This window comes from Myxocyprinus asiaticus, chromosome 40 (assembly GCF_019703515.2).
Source record: "Myxocyprinus asiaticus isolate MX2 ecotype Aquarium Trade chromosome 40, UBuf_Myxa_2, whole genome shotgun sequence".
Lineage (NCBI taxonomy): Eukaryota > Metazoa > Chordata > Actinopteri > Cypriniformes > Catostomidae > Myxocyprinus > Myxocyprinus asiaticus.
Window position 1 is genome coordinate 30,551,123 of NC_059383.1, and position 23,044 is coordinate 30,574,166.

General features: G+C 36.7%; 1 protein-coding gene across 2 annotated transcripts in view; it reads left to right on the plus strand.

Moving 5' to 3' along the window:
• LOC127430590 (matrix metalloproteinase-17-like) overlaps positions 1-23,044 on the plus strand; it is a 99,429-nt gene that overhangs the window by 15,779 nt on the left and 60,606 nt on the right. The window contains exon 1 of one of the 2 annotated variants that reach the window (XM_051680465.1): positions 21,024-21,164. The exons of the other annotated variant lie outside the window; for it this stretch is intronic. The gene's annotated coding sequence lies outside the window, so the exon portion shown is untranslated. Of the gene's footprint in view, positions 1-21,023; positions 21,165-23,044 lie in introns of those variants that run through there. 2 annotated transcript variants of the gene reach the window in all.

Sequence of the window (23,044 nt, forward strand, 5' to 3'; positions counted from 1 at the left end):
TGTAGGGTGTTCTACTCAAACTAGCTGTTTTCAGTGTTCTCGGTCAGTTCTGCATATTGGCATCTTTGCTTTTCTGAGATTGTAATACAGACTGTGGTAGTGTTTTGGACTTAAAGCTGAATGGGAACCTTTTCACCATCAAGAGGTTTCAGGCCATTTTCAGGTAAATGGTTGCTACAAAAATCATATGGAAACATTGCTGAAAAGATAGAACCAGCATATGTCCAAAAGCATTGCTGATGCCCATATCACAGTAGCATCTCCGTCTTGATGGTATTCTGCTGCCAGATAAAGAGACAATACAGAGAAGAAGACAACAAAGATTCAGGAGACACACTACCAAGTCTGACCCCACTAACCCAAGCTGGACTTCCATCATACGTAATAAAACTTGCATGTCTCAGAAGGAATTGTACAACTGCAGAAGAGTTCATCAGTGAACATAAAAATGGAAGGTGGGGTTTCTGAATTTTTACTACCCATATCTGTCATGTTAATTTTTTATATTTACTTAAAAAGGGCCTTTGTGTAATCTTTTCACATGTTAAACACTGATATTAGGGAGACTTTTAGTACTTTTCTTTCTTTTCACACTTTCTATGATGAATAGTTGGGCCAGTGACTCTTTCTGGAGTGAAAAGCAGCCGTTATACAGTAAGTATGCTTTTATGCAGTAGGTATTACTGTTTTAAGCTGCTGCGCAGGGAGATTAATTATAAAGGACCAAATCAAAATTTATGTTAACAGCAGTCAATTCTAAGGTGAACATTTTACCTCCTTGCCTTCTCTATATCTTTCCTCTATCTTTGTCTATTTTAAAATTTTACCCTAAGGGTCCAAACATACTTCACGCAAGTACGCAGATGGGATCACTTCGCCAACGCGTGGTCCCATTGTAAATACATTACATGTACTCTTGATTTTCTCTGGCGGTTACAAACCTCAGACCAGAAGGGGGCGAAAGAGTTTTTTAGATGCCACGAAACCGGATGTGGCGGAGTCAACATGTCAACTGTTGAGGAGTGTGTTCTTTTGTATTTGCTGAAAAGATGACAGAAAATATGTTTGTATAATCTAACTTGTTCGTCAAGACTCTCCTCAAATTACTGCTCCGCCATGACAGTTGTTGACTGAAAAAAGAAAATCCAATGTAGCGCCCCTTGAGGCAATGCTGAGAATACAGCAAGTACTTGCGTTAGGTTATGACACATTTCATAACACAGTGAAATCGTGCTTGCGTAGCAAGATGCGTCTGCATTCACGTACTTACATAGAGTATGTTTGGGCCTTGACTGAGGCTCAGTCTTGTTAACTTTGAAAATGCTTAAATGGGAAATTAGCACGCATTATATAATGTGGTATGTCAATACAACCTTAATGGCTCATTCAGTAACTGTTATAAGCTGCATCATCGGTCCCTTCCATTTTTTACTATTATTATTTTAAATGTCCAGCTTTGATTTGATAGGTAGACTTATCACAGTGGACCAGAGAAATGTACCATTAAAAAGAATCCATTAACGGTAGGGTGACTTTCCAACAAGAGCAGGAAGTGATGTCACTGTTTTAATGACATACTATTAAATGCAATTGTAAGTGCTCTAAGAATATTGGGCTGGGAGGACAACCTCTCTTGCCAATATTGTTTCCTTCCTATTGTTTGTGTATGTTTACCTAGGAGTTGCAGACATGTGCAGTTGTTACGGTGAAACCGTACATTCATCATCTCTAGCCGTCTCTTTGAACATGACACATATGATCCGTTGGGCTATTGCACTGTCCTCAGTGCTTGTCAGACTGTGCTCTGGGCCTAATAACAATATACTTCATAATATTAAGATAATAGGTAGGAAGCACCTTGTTCTGATGCTATTCTGTTATCAACTTACCAGGTTAAAATATTATTTTAAAAATAATATTCTTCATTCAAAATCCTGTAAGCCTCACATACCTTCTTATCTCAAAACAATAATATATTAATAAGATTCGGCTGTGATAAGATGGCTCAGTTTCAGTAAATTGGCAATATGCAATGCAATACATAAAACTGGGAGAAATCCAAAAGCCTCATAGAGCATTTTAGGAAATTAAAATAAGCTCTGCATTATTTATTGATTTTTGTTGTTTATAAGTAATTCCAAATGGTTCTTGTGCTTGTTTTTATTTTATTGGTCAAAATTATTTTGATTTAAAGCAATTCATGCCAAGATTCGTCAGTATTAAATCAGCAATACACTAATCAGATTGAACTTCAGAAGAATATAGTGCTAAAATAAAACTCATAATACAGAAATCAATTTGACTATGCTTCAAGAGTGGGCCATGGTCATATTGATACCTTGCCGAGGCAATATCAAAGCATGTCAGAAGGGGTCTAATCAATGCTTCAGCAGATAACATCCCTTCTATTCATATATTTTCAATTTGAAGGTCAGAAATCTTCTGCAAGCGTAGTGTGGTCAGCGCTCAATGACAGTTCTATTGTTTTTTGTGCCCATTCGGCTTCAGAGATAAGCCTTTGCTTTGTTGATAATTATCGAAGAAAATTGAAGGATATGTCAGTGCTGCAATGAGATATAATCTGAACCTGAAGACACAAATTTATACTAGGCCCCAAAACAATAAAATTTAATTTAGCAGTTTTGTAGATGGTAATGTATTTCTTGACATTTAAATGTTGAAATGTTAAATCACAAGCTCCTTCCTCAGTGGTCTGTTCATTTTTTCATTACCTAACAGGACATTTGGGGGCTCTTGGTAATTTCACAAAATGATATTTTACTGTATAGTTGACTTTATCTGGTCTAAGCTCATTTGGTTAACAAAAGCAACATAAGAGAGCCTGTTACTTTCCAGTTTGGTTTTCTCATATGTCACCTCTGATCTGGATATTTATCTATTTATTGCTTCAAAGAGAGCATCTGCGGTTAGGCTTTGTTGAAGTGTCCTGCAGCAAGACCCAATGTTTGCATCATAGGACTCTTGAAGCCTCAGAAAAGATGGGAAATTTTGAGCTAATTAACTGCTGGTAGTTGTGCTGGGCCCCGGGATCAATTTCAAACACGAGGAGGGTCGAAACTGTATTGTAGGCTTTATAAAGATATAACAGACCTTCCCTGATCACAACAGGCCCATCCAAATGAGTCTTATATGCACTATACAGTGGAAATAGACATATAGTTTAGTCTGAGTAGAATGGTGAGTTTAGAACATGCTGCTACAATTGATTATCTGACACAGATAAAGAACACAAAAGCTATTTTTACGCCTTCATAACCAAGTTGCTTCATTCAGTGGTATATATATTTGTTTGGGATGAACTTTGATATGATTTCAAGAATAGAAAAGCTGTCAAATGTATTGTTTTTCCCCTTCAATTCCCCATGGGGTAATTTAATAATGTGAGAATGTTATCACCAACTTTACGGAGTTATGCCTTTAAATAAAGGAATCCTTGGTTGATAGAAAGTAAACAAAATAGCAAAACGGTGATGTGTTATATTATTACACCCTTTTTCAGTGTAATTAAAATGTGACTGTGATGAGGAGGAGGGTGTGGCCGGACTCAGTGACTTGTTACAGTCTCGTTACAAAAGTTGGTACAATGTGCGCACAGTAATTCTAAAGATGACTGCAACTTTTCATATCTTCTTGGTCATATGTTCATGCCTATAAATACACATTTACTCCTGTCAGTATTCAGGGGTTTCATCCACAGTTGCCACCATTCCTCAGTTCTGTTTTAGACAAAAGACTCTCAGGTGGTGTATTCGTGTGTGAGTTCATCTTCATGACAATGGTGTAGCTGACCGCAAAAGCTGGTATAGAACCGTACTGGCATGCTAAGCAAGAACAAGGTTTTTCATATAGGGTAATATTTGTGCATACACCTGGGAATCTACACTCAAATATTTTAACCAATATTAAGGCCCGAAAAAACACTGTATGCAAACATGTGAACATAAATGAACGTAAAAGCTCCATTTAATGCGCAGCTGCATTTCGATGTGTCAGGACTCTGGGTGCACTTCATAATGCAACTCAAGTTTGTTCTGCATTCTCACAGGGGACACTGTATAGAGGACATTAGCAGAAACGTTTTATATGGTCAGATGTTCAGGTCAACTACTGTCATGGAGCAGCAACAGTTTGAAGACAATCTTGTTAAGCAAGTTAGTTAAAGTTAAGCTGTGTCCCAAATTACATACTTCTGCACTATTCTATGCCATTTTGTAGTGTAAGTAATGTGTTCACACTGAAATGTTTTCATTAAATGTTATTATCAAATGGTGTTTTTTTTTTTTTTGGTATCGCGATACTTCGTTAGTACCGGTAAACCGCGCAACCCTAGTCACAGCTTTCCCTACTTAGCGGAAGCCACGGGGGTCATCTGGCCACAATGCTGGCCTGATAAAACAATTGTAAGTAATACTGGTAACTAGTGAAACCTCTATGAAGACAGCACCTTGCTTATGTGAGTTGAATGCTTTACCATCACCTCACGATATGTGAATATGTAAGATATTTCAGATAACAATTGTTGAACTGTGGTTAGCAAATGCACAAAAGCTAGGTGCGACACATTACGTGCATTTAAAAACACCAAATGCTTCTGTGTAGTAAAAAAAGTCAGTGTTCCATATAAGACGATACTACACTTAGAAAATTCATAAACTAGATGGCCGAGTGCATAGTGTAAGTGCACAGTGTATATACCTCATGTGATTTGAGGCATAGCTTTTGTTAAACTGTCAACATGTATAGCAGTCTACCTAAATAACTCATCAGCTTTAATGACACAGACATTTGAAGGTAACTACACTACCGTTCAAAAGTTTGGGGTCTCTTGCCTGAAATGTTTCTCATGATCTTAAAAACCTTTTGATCTAAAGGCGTATGCTTAAATGTTTGAAATTAGTTTTGTAGACAAAAATATAATTGTGCCAACATATTAATTTATTTAATTACAAAACTAAAATTGTATTTAAAAAAAAAAAGTTTTTGAAATGGATGACTCAGACCGAATAATTAAGAAAAGCAGCCACTAAGTGCACAACATATAGATCAGAACTCTTTCAATACTGTTTAAAAGCATCCCAGGGTGATACCTCAAGAAGCTGGTTGAGAAAATGCCAAAAGTACATTTCTGCAAATTCTAGGCAAAGTGTGGCCACTTTGAAGATGCTAAAATATAACATAGTTTTGATTTATTTTGGATTTCTTTTTTTTTTCTCACAACATAATTCCCATATTTCCAGTTCTATTATTCCATAGTTGTGATGACTTTTCTATTAGTCTAAAATGTGAAAAAAATAAAAAATAAAGAATGAGTAAGTGACCCTAAACTTTTGAACGGTAGTGTATATTGCCCCCTTGAGTATTGAGGTTTGTATGTATGTACAGTACAAGACAGTGCGCTTGCAAAGCATTTGGCCAAGTATTTAACCAAACATTCGTGTCTCTGTTTGTGTACTTGGGCAGAAGAGTGACACTTTAATCTATGTCCCATGCTAATCTTTTCCCATTTCGATTCTCTGGAGCGTTATTAAGAGCATATTGTATAGTCTGTCAGGAGATGGTGTGTGTCTGTACGACTTTTACGCTCACTGTGCTTTGAATGTAACATAATAAATATCTCAGTAGGGGCACTGTTCCAGACATTTGCTATGCTATCCCTCTGTTTGTGGGGTTTGGCTAACTGCCATGCATGACCGGTGGCCAAAAGCGATGCAACTTTAAGTGATTATGGAGGTTAGGGCTCAGTACGGCAGTTAAATTTAACTGCTGTAATAGAAAATTGTGCCTGACGTCAGGGCTTGTTTATTTTAAAACCTGTGCTGGCTCTTGTTTACCATTCTGGCTTCCCAGTGGGAAAAGCCCCAACGTGAGCGCACATGAAAAGTGACTATGAACTGCTTTGATGTGGGATTTCGTCATTCCATTTTGACTAAATATTTGATTGCAAATATGTTAGTTTGAAACTCTGTATGCAGGGGATGGCAATACCTTCTTGATAAATGGTGCCAGCAGTAGCACAGTGATCAAATGCTGTTAACTTAAGCAGGGATTTTAGCTGGGAAGTCTTGAAATATCTTAGTGAATGTGAGGTGCCCAGGCTTTGTTGAACAGTGAGAGAGGAATCTCGCTCACTCTCTCACTTAAAAACAAGGAACAGGAATTAGAGGGAACATGTCAAGAGACTGAGGCATAACCCATGGTGCGGAATACCAAGGAAAATAGGCCTGGCTTATTTAAATATTGCTATGTTATTCTGAATGCACCTCGTACTCCATTGGATATGAATTGATTTTTTTTTTTTTTCACCATACGTGTCTTCATAATGGCATTGTGCTTGATGCACCATTTGAGAAAATGTCAAACCTTTTATGCTGCCATATCGTGCTGTCGGAATTATCGTAAATGCGAGTGTCCCATTTGGAAGTTGCACACGAATGACCCCTCAAATGTAAGTAGGCCTGGGAAACTTAGAAAATTTTGATACCTGAGTGTCCGAGTTCCGAGGATATGTAAACTTTCAACATGGCGGAGGAGAGTATGGTTTCTGTAGTGAATGATTGGTTCTATTCATTTTTCTAAATACAGCTAATTGTTAAAGCTTGGTGTTTCAATCATATTCATTTATGTATATCAGCAACCATTTGATGCAAATTTTACATTTTTACTCTAAAAATAGCATGCATTTGACCAAAATTCCATTATCGTCAGCAAGCTAACTGGAAAATGTGTATTATGGTGTCAAAATAAAAGTTCCTCAAGAAATATGTATGAATGAATCTGGCGTCAGCAATGTTTCCTGTTCTTTCTGACAACAAAGCACTCGAACGCACTAACTGTACTTGTAAATACCACTTCAGATGTGGGAAGCAGGATAATTCCGATAGTACATGAAGGCAGCATTATTTCTTATATTCTGTTTGGAGTCAAGACCCTTTTATTAGCTCAAATATAACAATTAACAGAGTAATAAGAGTAATATCCCACAAAATTTGTAAACTTTATAAAATGCTTCAGATTTTCTGATTGTTGTACACAAGGTAAAGTCCATTCCTGCCAGTTGTCAACTTTATTTTTTATTTTTTATTATTATTATTGTTTTATTTATTTATTTATTAATAATTATTATTATTATTATTGTTTTTTTTTTTTTTTTTTCAGATTGACCCCAAACAGACACAATGTTACTAGAAGGGATACCAGTCACATTTCTGAAAAGTGCATCCCTACCTTGTGATACAACAGAGGGTTAGAGCTTCGATAGTATCAGTTTTGAGAAGGTCAGAGGATCATATGAAAGGAATGTTCAGGGTTCAATACAATGGCATAATCTTGATTTCCACAAAAATTTATTTTGACTTGTCCCTCCTTTTCTTAAAAAAAAAAAAAAGAAAGAAAGAAAATCTGGGTTACTTTGGGCACTAAACCCTGATTTACTAAACCCAACATTCTGTCTAACATATTTTGTGTTCCACAGAAGAAAGAAAGTCATCCTGGTTTGGAATTACACAAGGGTGCGTAAAAGATGACAGATTTGTCATTTTTGGGTGAACTTTCCGTTTAATTTTAAAATTAGTATAGTTTTATATATACATCATTGGGGTCTCTGGGACACTGAACATAAAAACAGTCATGTAAATTTGAACAAAAAGAGGGTTTATGTAGTGTAAGGGCAAAGCTTTCAAACTCCATAATGCAATTACCTCTGGTGGCCACAGTTTATTGCTGATGACAGATGGTTCTGCTTCCTCAGTCGTAGCCCCTCGGTCCGGCAGATCCTGTCTCTGACGTCCTCTCTTGTTCCTATGCAGATCGACCCCTATTGTGCTGCAGGCAGATAAAATTAACACCGGCGGTTAGCCTGACACAGAAGGTCCCTTTTTGAAGGATCTGGCATATTGATCCCTTCAACAGGTTTAATGAATCCGCTTGCATGTGTCCATCAGTGGTTTCCACTCAAATTTAATGGAGTGTGATGGCCATTAGCCTCTGTTCACTGATGTTTCTGATGAGACAGTTTTGACAAATTCTCCCTCTTTCTTTCTTTCTCTCTCTCAATTCTGTCTCTTTGTTCTCACGTTGTTTGTTTTTCAACCCCCTAACCCTAGATATGTGTGTTATGGACATGAAAGATAACTCAAATCGTATTGCTTGTTGAGAAGAGGTGTGCTTATTAAATTCCAAAGACTTGGACTTGGATGGAGGGACCTGATCCATATCTAGCAGTGGCAGGCCGTGCGTTTAAATTCTAGGCCTTCAGTGTGATTCATGCCATTAAGAAAACACAGTTTCACAATGAATAAGACACCCTATGCCTTTGGGCATCATACATTATGTCACAGCTAACTAGTAATACCAATTGACATTTTAAAAACACGTCCACACGAAAGCCAGAACTTGAAACTACACTTAATGCTCAAGCAAGCCTAATTTTAACTGCAGCATGATGGTTTTGTGAAATGAACGTCTCCCGAACAGACATTAAAAAATCATAATTTTTCATATGAATCTATCAAGGAGGTCTATAATACCTGGAAAAATATATCTAATAATATTTAAATGTTGCTTGCAATAAATTTCATTTCGTCAGGGTAAACGGTTATGCTGCATTCCATTCAAGTTGGATGTGGGATATTCCTACTTGATATCTCCAACCATAAATGCATTAGAGCTTGACCGATATGGGATTTTTTGACCGATACCGATTTTAGAGAGGGTAAAATTCACCGATAACCGATATGGTGGCCGATATAGTAAACCTTTTCTATGTGGATTTTGCACCGATATGACTATGCAAAGGTACTCAGAAGGCTGCTTTCTTATACAAATATTTTTATCAAAGAATATTTGACATTATTATTATAATTCAGTATAATTAAAGAACAAATTCTAGACATGAACACTGAGAAAATACAGAATAAATAAAAATACAATAAATAGCTTAATAAACGTCAGTACTGTATTTTTAGTATGTCAATTGCTGACCATTTAAATAAAGAATAAATAAAAATACAATAAATAGCTAAATAAACATCAGTACTGTGTGTTTTATAAAAGTCAGTTGCTGACCATTTAAATAAAGAAAAAAGAAAAATTAAATAAATAGCTAAATAAACATCAGTATTACTGTTTAGTATAAGTCAATTGCTGACCATTAAAATAAAGAATAAATAAAAATAAAATAAATAGCTAAATAAACATCAGTACTGTATGTTTAGTATCAGTCAAATGCTGACCATTAAAATAAAGAATAAATAAAAATAAAATAAATAGCTAAATAAACATTAGTATTACTGTTTAGTATGTCAATTGCTGACCATTAATATAAAGAATAAATACAAATAAAACAAATAGCTAAATAAACATCTGTACTGTTTAGTATCAGTCAAATGCTGACTATATTTGAATACTGCCAGTCAATTATTGGCAGATTGTAAAACAAGAAGCATTTACACCTGCCAATATACACCGTATTCTGCTATACAAGTTCAGGGGAATCTTTCAATGGTGGAAAACCAGACTTTTAAATATTACATTTTGTAAATGCAGTGACTGGAATTGTTCGGTTGAAGGGGGTACCAAACTGTGAATCCTGAACAAAACAGTTTGGTGAATATATGTTTACTCATTAGCTTCCACTCAGCTGACAACAATGAAAGTAGCTAGGTGATTAGCTGGTTAGCTATGAGCTTGTTGTCACGGAGAGTAAAAGATGGACATTGTTTATTTTACTTTCCAGCATTGTGTCTCACCAATTAGGTAATAACATAGCGTGAAATCAACACTAAACAGACACAATCCACCACCTCACCGTTTTCTGCTGAGCTGCAAAAAGATGCTCTGATGTTTACCTTTCAATCTGCTTACATTACTGACTGCACTGACAAACTATAGCTGGCTAACAGCAAACAGACATGAGTGACATGGTTGTCAGGGACAGGGTTAACGTTATATTAGTAATATTGAAAAGGGAAAATGATGGGGTCATTGTATATTAACTTTCCAGTATGTATTTCACAAACTAGTTAGCAACTTACCGTGAAGAGACATAGCTCAACTCCACCCTGTCTGCAGAGCCATCGTCAGTTCAGAGTCAGCTCTGTAAACAGTGGCGTCGGAGCGCTTTTCCTAGTAGGAAGTTGTAAAATCCGACTTTCCGAGTTGAATGGAAACAGCACTACTTTTCAAAACTTGATCCGACACTGAATGCTCCAGCAGCCTAATTTACACTTAGAAAACTCCTGATGTTGCTATAACAATGCAAAAAGCAAAAATCAGTCCTCCTTTCCTGTTTAATAAATTAAGCAATTACATGGTCATGCAAAACATCTCGTGTTTTTAAATCCATAAGATCTCTTTCTCAATGGCGATAGTGGCAGTGATGACAGCCAACTCATCAGACACATCTCGCGCTCTTCGCTTTCAAATTACGTACATCACTTAAAGCGTGATTGCGTCACTCAAGGCCAGCTAGAAGGCCTCGACCGGGACATATCCTAAAGATCACACCCACCAAGAACAAATAAATCAATCTGATGAGCTGATGAATCTGACAGTCTCACATTAGATGCCTATTCACTTTCACTGTTGAGGGATTCTGAAGAAATTCTGAAGGCCTGACGGGGTGGAGCTCAAACTCATGCGCTGCTTCGGATTCTGGCATGCGATTTGTGTAACAGTTGTCACACTTTGCTTGTAAGCATCAAGGAATAAATTCTGACTGGATAAACTTTTCGTTATTCTCTGTTTGTAGATGAATTAAGAGTGGAAAGCGACTAAAAATACATAGGCAAAAAGGTGACTGAGAATGAAAGGATGAAAAATATTTATTTATTTGACGTTAGGCCAGCAGAATTCACCACTGATATCTAGTATCTAGTGTCTTTTGACTTAGCCCATTAAGTAAACACCTTGCAACAACCCAGAACACCCTAATGCCCTAGCAATGAGTTGGAACACCCTAGCAACCACATAACAATGTCCTGGCAACCACTCACATCACCCTAGTGGTGACAAGTTTTGCACCTGCAAGCACCCGTTCACATTTTCTTCAGAAAATGTAAAAATCTAGCATTAATCCTTCTGCAGTAAGTATTTGTTACAGACAGTTTCTTTTTCAATCTCAGAGGGGAGGCAGAGAGATAGGCAGCTATATCCTGTCTACCCACAGCAAAGCCACGAGTGAAGCACGGGTGTTCATTTGCAGACAGATATGCTCGCAAATCTCTTGATCTTCAACATTGCCAAACATTGATGATTAATATAAGATGTGTGCTTATACTGTATATGTGTGTGGTAGAGATGGTCAAAGTCGGAATGTATTGTAAGAGATGTATAGGTTCCTCTATGTTTCTAAAATAAATCTACCATACATTCACCACTCTCTGCTACATGTATAATATAGATGAAGCAAAGAAAAAGAGCACTCATACGGAATCAGATCCACAACATTTGGACCCCATTTGACCAAACACTAAGAGATATAAACTAGTAAACACACATGACTTTGCTTTCTGTGGGAGGCTAAATCCAATGTTTTTGATATGCAGGGTTACCAGTGCACCCCATTAGTTCAACACCTATTTTGAGCAATATTGATCAGCTTAAAACCCTCAGACTAAGCAGAAAGCCTGCACATCTGAGCCTTTATACTGTCAGACTAGACGTTTAATTCTCTAGGAGTGTCGTTCAGGGTGCTAAAAAGGCTGACAGCATATCTAACATGTATGTAAATAGTTTGAGGTATGGGGCCCTATTTTAAGAGTGCTAGGGCTAAGTGCAGCACTATGCCATAAGTCATACAAAGTCAGTGGGCATTGCCATTAGTTTTGGTATTTTCATGCAAGCATGCGCTAAGTCTAGGCACAAGTGGGTTTGGCGAAATTGCACAGACAAAATGCTAATGGAATGGGTCAAGTGCAATTTAATTTAGAGGTTCTTCTCCGACACCTCCTGCATCCTATTATATAGTCCACTCCCTGTCGAGCACCAGCAATATAAACAAAGACAGCAAATTCATAAGAAGTTTGTAGTGTAAATGGACTGTATGCAATTAAGTAAAAGAATAAAAATATTAACTGCATCCTTGTTGAATGTCAGAAATATCTATGACTCGCTCCTTTAATAGGCATGGAAAATGTAGTTCTCATCAGGATTTGGATTTAAGGCTATGTTAAACTTAATAAACATACAATACACCCACAATTTGCGCTCATACACCCACATTATAGTGCAACCACTCCCACCCATGCCCACTTGTGCTTTGCGTTGGCACAAAAATTGCACTTAAAATGAGCACTCTCATGGAAATTAGATAAGACATTGCACATGGTTGTAACGCATTGCGCTTTGCATGCTTACAAAAATAGAGGCCGAGATCCATTAAATCAGATTAGTTGCATGTAGAAAGAGCTGTGAGTGACCTATAGCAGAGCCGATCAGTCCAAATAGAGCAAAATGAGATTTCACAAGTTCGCTGGTAGTCCTGGAGTGCATTAAGGTAAACATATTTTGCTTGCTGTCTAAAGCAGAGGAGCTCTGAGATACCCACTGGACTATCAGACTAAAGCAAGAAATGGAAAGACACATTTGAAATAACTGGTATAGGCGTTATGAAATAATAAAGGTGGAGGGATGCCAGAAAATCATCGCCAGTGCAGCCACTTATATATCCTTGGGAAATGATTGGCAGGCCTAGATGAACAAGCTTCTTCTGAACTTACATTTGGAACTTCATTGAGTGCTTTAGCCTATCATGATTGTGATTAAACAGGAAAGTGTTATTAGAAACTCTGGTCTTTTGTTCATCCCTAATTGGTGTTGATCATGTGTTGAACATTTGTGTTAGCAGTAGAGATGAGACGATATGGTTATCTCATGATTCAGTTCGACATATGATATGAGGTTCCCGATTCGATATAATAACACTTAAATGACAAAGTATGACAGAATGTGTGTGTGTGTGTGTATATATATATATATATATATATATATATATATATATATATATATATATATATATGTGTGTGTGTGTGTGTGTGTGTTTGGGCAAAATGCACATTATAATTTCTAATAAAAATAAAGTTCTTTAATACAAATATAAACGCTCAAAATTTAAACAATTAAAGTTTTTCATATACCTTTCTCTATAAGAAAAGATCACAACAAATAAGCCTTCAAAAAATAGTGAGCTACATTCAGGCTGATCAGGTGCAGAACAAGCAATAGAACTGAACAGAACATGTCCTGAAAAAATATGTGAAAGTTTTTATATATATATAATTTGTTTGTCATCATTATTATAATCACATTTTAACTTTTTAAAAATATTCTTAATATCAAGTTTGTGCCTCGATATGGTTCGCCATTTTGTTTTTTGGTTTGTGATATATCGAAATTCGAATATCATCCCATCCCTAGATAGCAGGCCATCTCATTTACCACAAGGTTGCCACCACGCCATCAAACCCTTACAAAAAGTACTATTGTACTTTGGAATATACCTTGGGAGTAAATGACCATATTCATATATCCATAATTTAGAAATGGTACTCATGTAATAGGTACTTCCAAGTACTTTTTTGTGAGTGAATCTTTTGCAGACAGCTCACAATCTTACCAGTCTCAGGTTTTCTTTCTCCTGGTATCTGAAACAGTCTGTGCCAACCAGATGGTGGCAGCTGGTTGCAGTCTTAGGGGAATGTGCAGTTTTAAAACATTCTTTGAGTAATGTTGGATTGGAATGAGGGCCTTAGATTTCTCATCAACACTTTCTGTCATTCAGTCAGAGCATCTGCACATAGCGAGAGCTCTTGTGCTGTCTCATAGGTTCCATTCATTCAAGAGTTTCTCCTGGCCTGAGATGAACGTTGCTCGAAACACCTGGAGGTTTTCTGTAAACGTTGTTACAGAGTATTTTTTTCTGTTTATTTTCACATCTAGCCTTGTTTCAGTTAGAGGAGGGCAATTTATAATTCCATGTTGTTGATGTTGTGTGCGTGCATGTTATTGAACGTAATCTTTGCAAACAGTTGTGAAATTTTCATCTTTCCTCATTCAGGTAGATCTGAGCTGTACTTGCATGACTGTAAAATAGCTTTTACCAAGATGCACATTGGAGGCCTAGTTAATTATTCAGATGGAGAATGTATTTTAATCTACCAATTACATTGAAGGATTTGAAATAAAATGATAACATACAGTGTGTTTTTATGTGGTGCATGCATATGTGGTGCATGCATTTTTTCGGATTTGCAGGGGGCCAAATTTTGCCCCTTAATTAATAAAAAATTAAAGGAGTATTCCAAGTTCAAAACAAGTTAACCTCAATCACAGCATTTGTGGCACACTGATGATTTACACCAAAAAAATAATCTCTCTGTTTCTTAAAAATAAAAAAATAAAATAAGAGTTCCACTTACAAAAGAAGTGAATTGGGCAACTTTTGGAAGGTTTAAAAGCAGAAATGTGAAGCTTATCATTTAATAAAAACACTTTAGTTAATTGTTCTGTTAAAACCTGTGTTATTTGAGCTTTAAAGTTGTTTGAAACGTCATTTTTGCATGATTATTGGTTTTACAGTGTTATGTTGTCATGGCAACAAAGTTGTAAAATTGGACATAACTTTACACAGAAAAGTTAGTAAGCAATTTTATCACACTGAAATCATGTTAACACACATATTGTTTACATCTTGTGGCTATATATATATATATAAACTGTGAGTATTTTAACATTTGGCCCCCTTCCTTTCTCTCACTATGTCTCAAATTTGTGCTTTTTTTTAAAAGAAAAGGAGGGACAAGTCTAAATACATTTTTGTGGTGGTCAACATTATGCCACAAATGCTGTTTGTTGAAATTTGTTGAAATGCAACTTGTTGAACCCAGAGTATTCCTTTAATTTTTGACACTCATTCTATCACACTATGCTTAAAATGTCACAAAAATGTCAAAATATTGCTTCCCACACAGAGTCACAGTATATGCAGGATATTGTGACACCCAGCAAATCTCAACCCTGGGGGAAAACATTGAGGCTATTGTGCATACACCTCCTGTTATCCACAAATGCAATACAAATGCTTTTAATTCTTTTTATTTTTTTTTTTTTTTATTTTTTATTGGATATTTTTGGATACATTGTGCTGTAGAGATAGTAACACAGGTAGGCTAATAAAGTTTGACATTGTAAAGGGCGTTAATCCATCCTTGCTGCGCTCAAGTGAATATATAAGCAACATGGCAGGTTATTGGCACCTGCATGTTTGTGTTGTTGGTGGGCCGTGTCAAAGAGATGATTGATCACCGGTCCGTTGATTGTGTATTAGCGCAGTTCTGTTCTGAATGCAGTTGTTACTGTATCGATCTGCATGGCTTGTTTGTTTGTGTTGCCACTGGGCTTCCACTTTGAATATGGATGACCAGGGAAGAGTCAACAGCTCAGCTTTATCTCCCTGCCTTTTAATGCCTGTATCTTTCACTCACTTTCTATCTCTCCTAATTGTTCACCTTCTTCTTTCGAGCTCATGAAATCAAATGCAGCAAACAGTTTTACAGCCAAGTACAAATTTCTTACCCGGTAAGGCTGTTGTGTCCTTATATACCTGGTTGTAAAAAACAGCTCTTAAGGAGTTTGCCATTACATTCTTGTAATTTAAGTAGATAACACCAGCTCACTACAGAATTCTGTGCTTTCTGATGCAATTTCTCTCTGTCTTTGAGAGATTCTTCTTGTTTACAATCTCACCTTCCTCTCTTGGTAGATTGAGCTTGGTAGATTTTGTTTGCTGGATGACTGCATTTCCATTCTCTGCTTCACTTGTGACGATTTCTAAATCCATCCTGAACCCGAACCCTCCAGATTAGAGACTCTCCCTGGTCGCCACCTTATAAATTACATGGTGGTGGGAATTCACTAACAGTGAATAGTGTTAGCGTTGTTGTCTGACAGACAGACAGATAGATGGACAGATGGACGGTTGGTTGGTTAAATGATTGATTGACTGATTGTCTGGTGTGGAAGTTTGGTCAAGTCAAGTCATTTTTAATTGTATAGTGCTTTTCACAACACGCATCGCTTCAAAGCAGCTTTACAGAAAATCGTGCATTAACAGAAAATTAAACTGTAATATCTATAAAGTCTTAGAGCCATCATTGTGCAATTGTAAATTGTGTATAAGAATAAATAATAATTGTATTTAGAACCCCAGTGAGCAAGCCAAAGGCGACTGTGGCAAAGAACACAAAAATCCATCAAATAATGGTTAATGGAGAAAAATAACCTTGGGAGAAACCAGGCTCACTGTGGGGGCCAGTTCCTCTCAGGCTAGCAGCATGAATATAATGCCAATATTACTTAATTATGTGCAGTGCAAGTCATGGTTTAAAATTAGTAAACTAAGTAAGTGTTAAGGGTCAGTGTTTAAACAAAGATTTTGTATGAACTGTAAGATTAATGACTAATGTCTTTGAAGTCAATTCTGGATTAACTGCAGAAGTTTACATAGATGCATTGTCATTTGTTAGTTGGCTGATGAAGGCTTTTGTTGCTAATTAATTGATAGTCTGTGTATTCCATTTCAGGAGTGTAGTCCATGATTAGACCAAGGTGATGCAGGCAGTGATGTCTGGCTGGCACCGGCTGCATTTAGTCATCATCACTCAGAGACACATAGCAGTGGAGTCCGACACCAAGCAGGAATGGAGCTAGATCTGACCGGTGCTGGTCACCTCGGGATAGGACTCCTGAGGTTGAGACGGATACAAATAGAATAATTTTAGCATTGATGCCATTACATTTTTTGCAGAGTAATAGGTCATGATAAATGTTTCTGGTTCTGGCAGACCTAACTAAAGCAGCCTAATTGTGAGTTGATGGATAAATTAGGTGTATGCCTGGCTAAATAGATGAGTCTTTAGTCTAGTCTTAAACTCAGTGAGTGTGTCTGCATCCCGAACAGTGTTAGGGAGACTATTCCGTAGTTTAGAAGCCAAATAGGAAAAGGATCTACCTCCTTTTTTGGATTTTGATATTCTAGGAACTATTAACAGGCCAGAATTTTACGATCTTAATGAACGTGATGGAATGTAGTTAACAAAATGTAAAAATTTAATAGGTAGCCAATGTAACGAAGATAAAATTGGGATAATATGATCATATTTCTTGGTTCTAGTCAGTACTCTGGCTGCTGCATTTTGAACCGATTGAAGTTCATTTATTGAACTTGCTGGACATCCTCCCAGTAATGCATTACAATAATCTAGTCTTGAGGTCATGAACGCATGAATTAGTTTTTCGGCATCAGCAACAGAGAGCATGTGTCATAACTTAGTAATACTTCTGAGGTGGAAGAATGCTGTTCTTCAAACACTGGAAATTTGATTTTCAAAGGACAGATTGGTATCAAATATAAAACCTAAGTTCTTTGCTGTAGAAGACAGTGTAACAGTACATCTATCAAGAGTCAAATTATATTTTATTGGCTTATTTTTAGAGGTTTTTGGTCCAATAATTAGTACCTCTGTTTTGTTGGAATTGAGTAGAAGGAAATTTCTGGCCATCCAATCTTTGATTTAATTGAAACACTCTAATTGCTAATTTGGAGAATTGTACAATTTCGTCGGGTTTGAAGAAATATAAAGTTGGGGATCACCGCATAACAGTGGAAACTTATTCCATGATCCCTGATAACATCTCCCAGTGGAAGCATATATAAGGAGAACAGCAGAGGGCCTAAAACTGATCCCTGTGGCACTCCATACTTAACTTTTGTTTGATTTAACAATTCCTCGTTTACATAGACAAAGTGGTAGTGGTCTGCTAAATAGGACTTAAACCATTCTAATGCAAGTCCACAAATGCCAACATAATTCTCAAGCCTATTCAAGAGAATGTCGTGATCTATGGTGTCGAAAGCATCACTAAGATCTAAAATTAGATTGTGACGAGGAGGAGGGCATGGCCAGGCCAAAACTATGGACGCCTGGCGCTGAATCAGTCCAATCAGCGGGAGAGGGATAAAGAGGAACTGGGGATGCCAGTTTGAGAGAGAGAGAGAGATGCACCTGTTGTGTGTGTGCGTCTTTGTTTGTTTTTTTATGTTAGAAAGCAGTTTATGTTATGTTTAAGTTCCTTTGTGGCATTAAAAGTTTATGTTGATTGTTCAGCCAGTTCCCACCTCCTTCTTGCCCATTCTGTGAATACGTTACATAGATCTATAAGATAAATAAGATCTATAGTTAGCCAATTCTCCAGGATCAAGCTGTGGTACCAATTTTGCTAATATGACAATGTGCTATTGAACACACCTGTTTAGCCTATTTAAAAAGTTACTTTTCAATGTAAATAATAAATTAAAAGAAATCCATGTATCCTTCAAGTGTTTCTCAATCAATGATGCATTGCTTAAGTGTTTTTAAGTAGTGGCCTAATTAAATCTGTTTTATTCTTTACCAAATCATATTTTCCTTTTTGTTATTATTATTATTATTATTAATAATATTATTATTGTTATTATTATTACTTTCCTGGACTCCATGTTTTAGTTTAATTTAATTTGTGTCTAATCAATTCATTCTTAAAACTTTTAACAAGTGAAAATATAACTTTTCAACATGTCATTGAATTTTTTTTTTTTTTTTGCCAAACATTTATTCAACAGCAGTCTTGCTTGTGATATATTGCTTCATTATTATTATTATTATCATTATTACAGTGAATATTACATTTTACTATACATTTGTAATATATTTCCGTCACAATTTCTTCAATTTCAGGGCTTTATCTTATATTTTGAAACGTACTTTTATTATGATGTGTATTTTTTGCCTGAATCTTCACTTTCCAGATAAACAGTTTGCGACACAGACTTTTAAGTCACGTCTGAAATCTCATCTCTTTACACTGGCCTTTGAGTCTGAAAAATGAAATGTATGACACAGTTTTGGAGTGTTTGTATTTTAGATTACTGGTGTTTGTGTATGCTGTAATTTTTAAATGTTATTACTGTGAAGCATTTTGGTCAACTCTTTTGTTTCAAATGCGATATAAATAAAGCTGAGCTGAGATTAAAGCGCAAATGCTGTGATTTTAATTATATAAATATATATTTTATATGCACTTCATGGTTCACAATGGATAACTGCTCTGCTGTCATCTGATACAACGTGAATGATTCTCAATGTCTGTGGAGTTTTTAGTGGATGAGCTGTTATATTTATTTAAAGTACGCAGCTTGTCCACAGTAAGATTGCAGCCTTTAGCGGTTTAATAAATCACACTAGGACATCACAGTTTTAATTTGAGTAATTGTCCATTTGAGTGTACAAGAGTATCAAAGCACACGTTCAAATTAAGCCTGTGAGCATTTTAAAGCTGACGTGTTTCAGTCATATTGCACGCTGGTACCGGATGGAGTCGGTGCTCGGTACTACCAGCACTGCAGGATCACTGGTATTATTACATCTTTTTTTATTTTAGTATCGACTTGGTACCAAAGTACCGGTATTTTACCGGTAACTCTACCTCTTTTAAGAGCTTTTAAGAGGATCTAACATACATGTTGTGACTTTTGATGTTTCGGTAAGTTTTGTTAGCTCTTCATGACCTATGACAGTGAAGGATTGAAGCTGCTCGAGAGGAAAGTTATGAGACACTGTTTTCTGGTACTGTGAAAGACGATTGCATAATTCCAATTTTATTTCTGATTATATCAATTCTATCAGCAAAGAAATTCATGAAGTCATTACTATTGTGCTGCAACGGAATATCGGAACAACGGAAGAGTTGAGGCTTTATTCCTAACCAATTTAGCCACAGTACTGAATAAACACAGAGGATTGTTGTGGTTATTTTCTATGAGTTTTCTAAAATATGCTGACCTGGCAGCTTTTAGTGCCTGTCTGTAGCTAGAGACACTAACCTTCCATGCACCGCAAAATACCTCTAATTTTGTATTCTTCCACTTGCGCTCCATTTTCTGAGCTGCTCTCTTGAGAGCATGAGTGTGATCATTGTGCCATGGTGCGGGGCTTTTTTCTTTAATTTTCTTTAATCGAAGGGAGGGCGACACTATCAAGAGTGCTAGAGAAGGCTGTATTTACATTTTCTGTTATTACATCAAGTTCTTCTAGACTTTGTGGCTTAATGAGTATATGAGATAGTTCTGGAAGATTATTAGTGATGCTATCTTTAGTGGTCGAAAGAATAGTTCTACCTGAATGATAGCGTGGTGTAGATTGAGTAACATTATCTGACCGCAGAATACAAGAGACGAAGTAATGATCTGAGATGTAATCGCTCTGCGACAGAATTTAATCTAGCATATGATTATGGTGATGAGTTGGTCCTGTCACATTTTGTCTGACTCCAAGAGAGTTGAGAATATCGATAAATGCTAATCCCAATGTGTCATTTTCATTATCTATGTGAATGTTGAAGTCACCTACAATTAAAGCTCTATCCACAGTAACTACTAGATCTGATAGAAAAAATGGGCAAATTCACCAAGGAAATCAGAATATGGCTTGGGTGATCTTTATACTGTAACAAGGGCAAAAGACAGCAGAGATGTTTTATTTGTATCTGATGGTGTCACATTTAAGCATTATTAGTTCAAAAGATTTAAAGGTGCAATATGTAACATTTTTCATGTAATATTCGCCTTTTTTTTTTGCTAATGTGTGAATGGCTTGTAACGCAACTTAAAAAATGAGCCCTTCCCGGACTTCCTAGGTTGCCTATTAAAGCCTGTAGACTGATTTTCATGCGAAGGGAGCGGTACGCTTTTGCCGGGAAAATCCATAGGATGTGACATTTATGCGCGCTCCCGAGAGCCTTGCCTCAGACAGTAGCTTCTCTTCCGCTATTCAACAGCGTCAACAAACTGCAACACTTGGTAACGTTATCTTAGAGATGAAATCCAGCAAACGTCTGGCTCCCAGCACAACACCAACTCCTACACAAACTCTGAGTAAGCCAAAAAAAAAAAAAAAAACATTTACTGAATCCCTTCTGGCTAAGCGGGAACGTGATTGTGGTCGAGCGAAAAATAGAGTGAACATCGGCAGGACATTTGATTCCTGGAGGCACCTTCGTTTGGTTTTGGGGATCAAAACCGACCCTGAATTGGCATTCTTCTTATTGGACAGGTAAGCTTACATAACTGCAAAGCATGTGAAATATAGTGCCATAAGGATTGATCTGTGTAATTTTAGCTAACTTGATATTTCCTGCTAACGCTGACGAATTGCAAGCTACCTTGCTTCGTAACTTTCAAATAATTTCAACGATCTTCTCTTTATACTAAATGTGAGGTATGCTGATTCACAGTAACTGACATAATGTTCATCTGTAATTATTCAGCAAGGTAAACTACGATAACACATGAAATGAATGCTAGACAATGTTCAAGATAATGCAAAAAGCTCCATTCATTAGTGTAATGTAACTTGGTTATACAGAAAATATATACAATTTATTATTATAAAACAATAGGACATCGATATATCAAAATGACAGTTGTAATGGAATCATATCAATACTGAATTGTGTCAACATATTTATAATGTACAGTCTATTTTATAAACAACTACTGTCATCATCCACCAAATTTAGCCAACAGCTATTGATAAAGCTGGCTAGCTAGCTAACGCTGACATAGGCTATCATATAAATGCAGTCAATCATGCAAAGAAAAGTGATTATTTCAAACTACTGTCTCGCATAGTCAGACCTATATCCACACTTTGTTTTAGCCCTGTTCCAGTACTGGAGAGTCAAATATAATATACAGTCTCAAAGTTTGTAGTAAAACAATCATAATTGTGTAATTTTAATTATGCTACCTCATCTGTGATCATGATGCTGGTGAATCACGGTCAGTCTCACTTCCCTATGGAGTCATGCTCACTTGCGTCCCTATACAGTGTGTGCGCGATCACGAGCAACAGGCTGCAGTTCTCTTAACGGCCACAGGTGTCATTAATAACAAGGGTTTCTGAATCTTACATACTGCATCTTTAAACTTATATCCTGTCCTCTGACCCTTCAGATGAGGCTCATGTTTATAAAAATAACATTGGGGAGTAGATTCATTTAAACTAATATATTCATCTGGTTTAAGCCAGGTTTCAGTCAAACAGAGCACATCCAAACTATGATCTGTATTCATTTCATTTACAATTAGTGCTTTGGTTGAAAGAGATCTAATGTTTAGTAGCCCTACCTTTATATGATGTTTATCTTAAATTTTTTTATTTTCAAGTTTTACCAATTTTTTTCTAAATAATTTACTGAGTTTTGTGTTTGGTAGTTCAGGGAACAGACAAAGTCTCTATATTTACATTTATGCATTTGGCAGACGCTTTTATCCAAAGCGACTTACAGTGAAATTATTACAGGGACAATCTGCCCGGAGCAACCTGGAGTTAAGTGCCTTGCTCAAGGACACAATGGTGGTGGCTTTTTGGGATCAAACCAGCAACCTTCTCATTACCAGTTATATGCTTTAGCCCACTACGCCACCACCACTCCTTGACACCACCACCACTCCTCTATATGATATCTAGGTGATACAGCCAAATGAATAGAGAGGAGTGCGGCACCTTCCCTGGTGGGATGGAGTCCGTCTCTCTTTAGTAGGTCAGGTCTACCCCAAAAACTCTTCCAATTGTCTATAAATCCTATGCTATTCTCTGGACACCACTCAGACATCCAGCCATTCAGTGACACCAATCTACTATAAACCTCATCACCACAACAAGCAGGGAGGGGGCCAGAGCATATTACAGTGTCTGACATTGTTTTGTAAGTTTACACATCTCTTTAACATTATCTCTAGTGATCTCCGACTGGTGAAGCCGGATATCATTAGTGCCGACATGAATAAAAATTTTAGACAATCTACGTTTAGCATTAGCCAGCACTTTTAAATTTGATCTGATGTCAGATGCCCGAGCTCCCGAAATGCATTTAACAATAGTGGCTGGAGTCTCTATTTCCACGTTCCTTACAATAGAATCACCTATAA